The sequence below is a fragment of the Oxyura jamaicensis genome, chromosome 12 (genome assembly GCF_011077185.1).
Source record: "Oxyura jamaicensis isolate SHBP4307 breed ruddy duck chromosome 12, BPBGC_Ojam_1.0, whole genome shotgun sequence".
Lineage (NCBI taxonomy): Eukaryota > Metazoa > Chordata > Aves > Anseriformes > Anatidae > Oxyura > Oxyura jamaicensis.
The window spans coordinates 18283801-18293102 of NC_048904.1; the positions used below are offsets into that span (position 1 = coordinate 18283801).

The following is a 9302-nucleotide window of genomic DNA, read 5'->3' on the forward strand; positions in this document are numbered from 1 at the left end:
ATTTTCCCCTAGTGTTCAACATTTGCTGTTTCTGTTAGGTCATCAGCCACCATGAAACCAACATTTAGCTTGCAGACTGATTGCAGCAGCTGCCTGAAGCCCTGCTCATAACCTCAAAAAGCAAACTAGAAAAAAAACCTTTTCCAGATGAACTTGGTTTAATTTGCTCAATAGATTTGTAATGGAACACGGTATTGCAGATGGGCATTAAAGTTCAACATTTCATCTGCGTTAGATAAGGGAAGAAAGTGCTACTTTACACAACAGAAACGATTCTGGGTTTAATTCAATAAATTGTAATCATGTGCAGTGTACTTGTGTTCACAACGAATGTCCCAGATATCCTGGAGAGAAGGACATAAAAGGCTCCATGTCTTTTAGCTTTGGAGCTGTTAATCTTTTTTAATTCATTTGTTTGGTTTCACTTAGTGCAGCACTTAGTGCATGTAGAGCATGACAGTTGGTTCACTGAGCATGGCTCTGCTAGGTCACTGCAAGCTGTGTTTTTCTAGTTTTAAGAAAAATCCCATCTGTCCCTGGAATACAGGTTCTGCCTGATGAAGGAGGGGGAAAAAAAAAGCTCTCTCCTAGCTGCTGTTGTTGCAGGTCTCCCAGGCACTGGCATGTATCTGCCCGCACTTGGGTCATTTCGGTATTGCAGTGTCAGAGCACCTCTCTTTGTGTTTATGTCGACAAAAACAAAATGAAGCACAACCAAAATGCTGTGGGGAACTGGGGGGCCGAGGTGGAGAGGGGTGGTGCAGGAGGTGTGGATGTGATGTGCTGAGGATTTAAGTCCAGGCCTGACCTGCTGAGCTGACTGCGGGACCGTTTTGTCCCTTCTTGTGGCCAGGCAGACCCAGCTGGAGATCTGTTGTCCCTCAGCTCGGAAAGGGAATGGAGCTGTAGGAGGCAGATGGGAACTTTTCTCTGTGTTATTCCAGGAGAGTGAAAATACGCAGGCTGTTCCTGTGTGCTGGCCATTGGACCGGAGCCACCAAAAACTCTGAGCAAGTCCTTAAGATGTGTCCCCATCTTACTGATCCTTTCCAGGAGACCCATCTGGAGAAATTACCCTCTGCCACTTGTCCCTGCCAGCAGAGTGCCCTGCAGACAGAGGGTGGCACTGCCATCTGCTGCGTCCCCACCGGGGCAGAACGGGAGCCGGTGAGGGCACAGCCTGGCTGGGGAGGGAGGCTGGATCAGAGCACGGGAAGGATCACCCGAGCTCTCTCACCAGGGCTTAGCATCCAGCAGCTGCTGTTGGAAGACTGGTGTGTGCCCGAGTGGCTGGCTTGAGGTGCAGGGGCTCAGCGCTCTTGGGAACCCCTTCCTCAGGCTCTTCCTGCCCTGGCTGTGTTACAGAGTGAGGTCAGTGCTGGGCTGCTGGGCTCTGACTCTCCTTAAAGCAAAGAGTTTGGTAATTTGGAGGTTTCCAAGTATTTCTCTTTGCCTCATATGCTTCTCATTATTTGCTGTTTATTTGCCTGCATGAAACACATTGATATTGTTAAGCTGCTCATGGCAGGAAACATTTGCATGAATAAATATTTTGCTAGTTGTGCTCCGATCAGGGAATCACCCAGCAGGAGCATCGATTTGAGCTGCTCCCACTCTCTCTGAAGCTGGTTCAGAGCTGGGTTTCCCAGCGTGGGGTGCCAGTCGTTGGCATCGCAGCGAGGAATTTCTAATGATAACCGAGTAGCAGTTGGCTTTCTATCAAAAGTCCTTGAAACATCCCACCTGTCACAGCAAATTTACACATTCGTATGCTAAGGAGCCCCGAATCAGCTGGTGTGATGTTTCCTGTCGGAGCCAGGCTGTTTGCCTCCTCCTTTCCCTGGCAGCAGATCCTTCCCCTACGTCCACCGGTGCGGGTGAGCGAGCGCCTGCAAGCTGCTCCTCAGCACCTCAGGCTTTTGGATGTGACACGAGGCAGAAGTTCACCGCCTGGCCGGGATGTCCTGTGGCGGAAGGGGAAATTGGAGTGTTTCTGTGCAAACCCCGAATCCGGTGGTGGTTTGGGGACCGCTTGTGCCAGATGGTGAGGTCTCAGGGCTCACAGTAAGGCTTTTCAAGGACACGGCTCCTTTTGCAGTTCTAAGGCTTAACTAAGGAACACACGTCTCATCTGCAAAAGGAGTTCCTGAGTCCAGCGGTCCAAATGGCCCTGCAGCCCCATGCCGAGGCACTCAGGGCCATCATCCTGGACGATGGCACAGAAGGGACCTGGCGTGGTGCTCCCATAGCCCTCACAAAAAAATCTCAGCCGCAGAAGCAGGGAGCCCAGGTCCGGCTGCCCGGGGCAGTGCGTGGGCACAGGCTCCCACCTTCCCCCTTGTGTTAGTGGGGTGGGGGTTTCATTATTATTATTATTTTTAAAACAAAACGGGTAATTCCGAATTAAGGATTTTGACTGCAGCCACCTGACAGAGGAGGGGATCACAATGTGATTGATGACTAATTGAGCAGTGGATGTGTAATTTGTCATTATTAAAGGCATTTGTGCTGCCAGCTGCTGCTGCTGGAGGCTCGGCTGCGGCGCAGGGAGATGGTGGATCCAACACTGCCACCTTCTGCTAACTCAGCGCCAAGGTACGCACGGGTTCACGTCTGGAGATGGCAGATTTTAGGTGTTCGTATTCGTTGTTAACTCGTGAGGATAAAGAAAACTAGTTTTGAGTCTTCATGTGATAGAAATGGGGATGCTTCTATTGAAAAACATCATCAGGAAATATTGCTGGGACACAAGTTCTGGTTCAACCTATAAATCAGCTTGCCTTGCATCAGGCAGTCACTGAACAAAACAGAACCATTATAATAAAAGGGTGAAATAGTTGAAAGTGAGAATTTTTCATCGATTTAAATGCACTGTTGAGATGAAGTGCTTAGTTGCTGTAGGACAGGTCGGGCTGTGGCTGGTATTTCTTAAGGCTAAATCTTAGCATCAGCTAAAAAGACCGAGAAATGTTTGGATCTTAACGGAGCCTGGAAGGCCTACTTGTTGCATCATAGGTGATGTGTGCTGATAAAACGAAGAACTTCATGCAGCTGGGGCTGAAAGATTCTGAAGGAGTTGTCCTCTGAGGAGCTGTGCCTGCATGGAGTAAGGTCCGACACAGGCCTGAGCAGCGCCGACGTGCGAAGCATCGACCCGCGAGGCCTCTGCAGAGGTGGTTGTGCGTATGGGCTTGTGCACGTGGATCCGCTAATGTAAAGATCCCTGTGCAAGCATTAGCACTTGAGAATGTGTGTAAGTTTATTACATTCCCCAAAGGATTTGGGTTCTATAAATTTAAAATGCTGGCAGACTGGGACAAATATAATCCAGCTTCCATATGTTTCCTGGTATATAAAAAGGAAAATAAGCATATTTTCTTTACAGCCACACAAGGAAAATTCAAGCCACTGAAACATCTCCTTTCCATTTGAAGAACAGCAATTCATTTGCTATCTTCTGTTAACATCAGGCCAGTACAGCGCGAATTAGTCCTTCAGCCTACGAGCGAGATCAGAGCAGCGTGTGGAATGGCGAGGGACGGGTGCTGCTCTTTGTGTCGCGCTGCTCTCTTCCTGGCCTTCTCCTTGCTCTGACTCCAAGGATAATGCTCTCTTTCTTCCTGGGAAGGGTTCTCTGCCACTGAGACCTCTCTTTATTTCCTCCTCCCCCAACCATCCTGCTCCGTGTCAGCTTCAGACCCGGTCGGATGGCGCAGTGAGTCAGTTCACTCTTTTCTGCTCTTTTTGATGAGTAGCAATGGTCTGTCTGTGCTGGCTGCACACGGGGAGGAAGAGAAACACACAAGTGACAGTAGGACCCTCCCTGCTCTGCCAAAATAAGCTGTTAACTGATTTATAACTCTGAAATCAAACAGCCCCCTCAGCAAGCTTTTTCATCACATTTTATTCACATTTTCCTGATAGGTACCTGTGCCATTCTCCATCATGTCCATCCGCTGGTGTTCATTCACTGACTTTCCTTTCCCATCTATCACCTACAAACATCCTGGCTTTGCTTACAAGGAGTTAAGGGCCCTGTTGTAGCCTGTCCGGCTGGTTGTTTAACCATCATTACCAAAAGGTTGCCTCCCAAATGCAGCCATCCCACGATGCCCACCTCCATGCCATGCTGATGAGATTTATACTTAGTGTTCTTATAGGAGGAACATCTGTGCATTCACAAAGTGTGTATTTTCCTTTAAAATCTCCATAAAACTCCCTGTGGTTGTTTGATAACCATCAAAAATCTAAATGCAGACTATACCGAGGCTTGTCAAGATGATCATGTTTGCCTGGAAAGCTCCCCAGGCTTGCCTGTATCCCTCGATTGTTTCTTGTGCTGGTTTAATTGCAAACTGTCTAGGGGTGGGTTGTGTCTTTGTGTCCTTGTACAGTCAGAGTTAAAGGACTTGGCCAGAGCTCACAGGTCCTGTGGTAGGAGGGAAAATGAGAACGTTTTGGAGGTCTGAGGAAGGGTCTCTTTGGACAGAAATCTCTCTAAAATTGCTTTCAGATCAGCAGGATTTTGCCTCTTGTGTTTGCTTTTATAACATTAAGCTCTTTTGAAATATTTACTGTATTTCTGAGTGATTAAACAATAGGGTTTTGTCTGAGGCTGTTTCTCCCCCCAGAGCACTGTCAGAGCTGCTGGTATAAGGCAAGACACCGCCGTGGAGGAAGGCAGTGCAGAGCTCACATAGAAGCAGAGCCATAACGTGTTGCACCTCCTCCCTGAAGTGCTTTGCAGGTGAGTTTGAAGCTGAATAGCTGGCTCTTGGGTGTGTGCTTTAACAGATGAGGGATGGCTCAGCCCTGTATTGAAAAAAGGGTTCAGATTTTGTTTTTCACCCCTCTGGCAAGGAAGGTTACAATGCCTTCCCATAACTGCAGTGCTCACAGTTTACATAATATGAAGAGATATTAGCAAAGCCAATGTGATGTCAAACGCTATAATCTTATTGAGGTTTAAATTTTCATATTTTCTGGCGCTGGAAAATACTCACTGAATGACTTTGTGGGGCTGCTAGGAGGACTGTGGGACCACAAGGACTGGATGTTTATTCTACGCTGACTATTTGATGTTATATCTGACATGAGTTGCTCAAGCACAAGGGAGTATTCTGATCTCTACCCACTAGGCAATGATCTAAAAAAGCCTGTCTTCCCACAGCTGGAGATGCCTGTTGCTTCTGGCTATTGAGATTCTGGCATATCGCAGGAGGACTGGTTAGTGAGAGGCGCAGTGTGTCTGTCCTCGTATTATCAGTGGTGTGAAAGGCTCCGAGGAAGATACCTGTCTCTGAGCATGTTTATGAGACTCAGGCACACAAGGGCCTTATAAGCACCTATTCCGTATTGATACAATATTTACACATCAAATTTTTCTAACCATTTTTTCTTTTCACGCTGAATTTTCAGGGTTTGCAGTGAGGATGCAGATTACTGTGATTACTGTGAATGGTTTTGCTAAATAAGGCTTGTCTATTACTAAGTAGAAGCGCAGTTAGAAAGTGATCCCAGCACAGTGTTTGCTGCTCAGGCGGTTGTGTCCAGCCATCCACCAAGGGCTGCCCTCCAGCTCCTCCACAGATTTGAAATTCAAATCGCTTGGATGGCTCCTGCTGCTGTTAGGCAGCCAAAAACCTCAAAGCCCCAGCCCGCATCCATCCATCTTTGAAATTCTGAAGGGTGTATTGGTGTGGGAAGGGGAAAGAACTACCCTGACCTAGCACTGCCAGGAGCTGTTACGTGCGGCGGGTGGGGCTGGGGTACTCGCTGCTCACTGTCCTCAGCTCACCTCCCTTGCAGGGCTGTGGAGCATCAATGACAGGCAATGAGAGCTTATTTTTGAACTGCTTGGGTATTTGGGAGCTTATTTTTGAACTTGCTGTGTATTTGCCTGGGTTTTGCTGTGCATTTGCAATTTCTAGGCCATCTTATGGCTGCTTAGTGGAAGATGTGACATGGTGGTGCACGGTTTTCCTATAAAAAATTAAGAAGTCGGTGTAACTACAGCTGAGCGCGCTTGCTGGCCTAAGCCAGATGCCAAAAGGTACTGAAGGGCATGAAACTTAAACACAGGAATTGGGCCGAAGTGCTGCTTTGGGACTTTGAAAATGTGACTTAAATTACTAAGCCACTTGGGCATTACTGAACTCATTCCCTTGGAGCTGTGTGAATTCTGTCTGGCCAGATTTGTATTTCATTTTCTGGCGGGGGTTGGAACGTGCATTACCGTGACCAGGAAAAAGAGAATTGCATTAAGTAGTGATGGGGGCACTGGGGCTATTTTTCTTGCTGTATGCCAGAAGGTGTTTGAATAAATTGACAGCATATTTTTGTATTGTTCTTCATCTTGACTTATTTCCATTCTTGAACTTTCCTGCTTTGGAGAATGCATTTACAGGTTTTCCTCCCGAGCTGTACACCGAGGGCCAGCCTTCTGTGAGTGGTCTGTAAGCGTGTGTCAGCAGGCTGGATCCCTGCTTTTTCCTATTTGTGGGGGGCAGAAAAGACAAGTAGAGTTTGCTCTGAAATGCTGGATTTTGGAAAGAAGAGGGGAATGTATTTAGAACAAAGACCACCCAAAACATTTTCAAGTTCAAGATTTCAGTGAAAACAATCACAGTAACGAAAATGATGTGCTTCTGATTAGTTGCATGAATTAGCTGGTATTGTTCCTCTTCCCAGACCAAATGATTTATTGGTTTAGCCCACACAATGTTAAATGTAAATTGGAAATGTGTAAAACTTTTTTTTGACGGCGGAGCACATAATGTGTGCTCAGTTGGTGAGCAGAGTTAGCCCCATATGTTCTATACATTACGGGTACATAGTTACGGTGTTATGGCATGAAATGCCAGCTGTTAGGCCATGATGTGAATGATCTGCAGATCAAGAGCTATCAAATGTATGAATCTGTGACAACTGAATAATGAACATATTGAAAAGATCGTGACATTCGTAGACCAGCTGTAAGGTGTCCAACTGTTCAGTTTTCCTGTTTGCTGCATAAAAAAGCAAGTTATATCCCTGCCTTCTGAAAGAATAGGGCCAGATCTGTGAAGTAAAGAAAAGTTCTGGGTATTTAGGTTCCAAAGTCGAGGACTGGGATCCCTAGGCCCCCACCTGCCTGCCCTCCAGCTCCCCAGGTGTCTGCAGCTTCCCTGCCTTGGGGCTCCTGGCTGGAAGCACGATGCCAGCTCCTTTCCTGGGCTCTGTGTGTGGAGAGGGGGCGAGAGGGCAGCTCCTAGATATCCATTTGGCCAACATAGCTGTCCTGCTGCTCAGTTTGTGGATCCAGACTGGCTTTAGGATTTAGGGAACTCTGCCTCTGGCAGTTAGGACATAGCCTGGTGCATGAGAGGCTTCAGCCAGTTCCCACTGGAGAGAAATTGTGGCCCTGGGGTGTGAAGCAGGCCTTCACGTGCTACCTGCAGCCATTCAGAAAGGCAGAGGGCGTATAATAATGTGAAATTCATTGCTTGGGGTGCAGCTGTTGTATCAGATGCCTTTAGATTAACTTTATATTTATTTCCTGTTTTAACACAAAGCACTGGAATTGTGATGGAGGCAGTTTTGTTGTACCGTTTATTACACTCTCTGTTTAACACAGACCATCAGGAGTTCATGCTCTAGTGTTCCCGTGTGTGTGCATGTAAGCGTACACAGACACGTGTCCTTGGGTGTGTACATTTGTCAGTGGTAGCTGAACAAGTCAGGCTATTACAACACTACCGCACAACACCTGCACTCATGCAGAATGTTTACTGATTGATGACAGCTCTCAAAACATTTCACTTTCCCACGTATTGAATTTGTGTTGTATTTGTTTATTTATTGTATAATTTGTGCCTCTTCCAATTCATTCTGTCTCATGTTTTTCTTATCGGTGTCAGTTGTAGTCAATTACTTGCGCAAAAAGATTGAGGACCTAATTTATTGCATGATGACATACAGTAGATACACGGCTCCCATTAGAACCTGGTGAAACCTCTCTATTAATTTTCTCAGTGTGCCAAGTCGAGTCACAGAGGGTAGACCTTTGATGAATAAAGCATATTTTGTTCCTTAGCTCCATTCCTAACTAGCTCAACTGCTAGAAATAACATCGGTTGGCCAATGAAAACACTGCTTTGATAGTGGTAGGAATTTAAGATAAAAAACAGCTGGGTAAGTTTTTTTTAGACGAAGGGAAACAACTTTGAACTCTGCAGACAATGTACTTTAAACCCAAACAGATGTGGTTTAATCTTGTTTTTGATCCTCTTGTAGATTTTCTTTTAAAATGCATGCATGTGCACCGAAATGATGACTTTCAGATGTCTTGACATAATTTATTAGAGTATCACCTTGGTGCATAAATCTTGTATGCCAAATACTTCATGTCTTTGAACAGGGACTGAAAGGTACCCAAGAGAATTTATGTTGTTCTTTTGGTGCTGTCCTACAACTGCGTACAAGAAACAATACTGCAAAGTCTTAGTGAGGAGGAACTCAGGTTTTCTGCTTCCCAATAAATCTTTTTACTGTGGGGACCTAAGTAACTCCAAGGCAGAGAAGACAATATCAGATTATTCCAAATTAGCAGACACATTTCATCGGAGCCCAGCCCCGTCTTACTTTGATAGCTATTAGTCACATCTGGCATTTTCATATGTTAATTTCCCTTTCCTTTCCTGATATTAACAAAAGTGGAAGTAAACATATAAACAGATTTCCTTTCAATAGATAATCAACTTTTGATATAAATGTGGCAACGACACTGTCTGTCAGCACATTCAAATCACTGTTAAACTTCAAAGGTCTGTGCAATCAAGGCCTTCTTCTCCACAGCCAAAGCAGAGGACTGAACGCAGGAGGGCTGCCTGCAGATGTGGCTCTTCACAGATGTGAACATCTTTCTCCCAGTCTCCTTTCCTCGCTAAAAGCGGGGATGTGGTTTGGAAAATATTCAAAGCTGCATGAAGAGATCAGGAGGCAGCCAGCATAAAGAACAACCTCTTGTTCTTGTGCTTGGCAGAGTGGAAGAGCACTCAGGAAAAATAATGGTGATGTGGTGCTTGAAACCAAGGGGAATTAGTCATTCAAATACCTTTTGAGTATCTGAGCCTTGCTGTGTTTTCTTAAAGTCTCTGCTTCTGGGATGAAGATGCCGTACGAGACTCACCAAGGGAAAAATCAATTTTTCTAATTGGGGTGGAAGGAAAAATATTGAAGATGTAATGCAAATGTATCATAAAAAAACACAAAACAATAACAAAAAACACTCCAAAGCAAAGTGACAAATGGAATCATTACAT

The 9302-nt window shown here is 45.7% G+C and overlaps 1 long non-coding RNA gene across 2 annotated transcripts; it reads left to right on the plus strand.

The window, feature by feature from the left end:
• Positions 1 to 2556: 2556 nt before the first annotated feature.
• LOC118173402 lies at positions 2557 to 6339 on the plus strand. 2 transcript variants are annotated; one of them, XR_004754171.1, is made up of 4 exons: positions 2557 to 2595; positions 4632 to 4747; positions 5171 to 5230; positions 5419 to 6339. It is a non-coding gene; the product is annotated as an uncharacterized LOC118173402 (long non-coding RNA). The 2 variants fall into 2 exon arrangements; XR_004754170.1 differs by lacking the exon at positions 5419 to 6339 and having other exon boundaries at positions 5171 to 5412.
• Positions 6340 to 9302: the final 2963 nt, after the last annotated feature.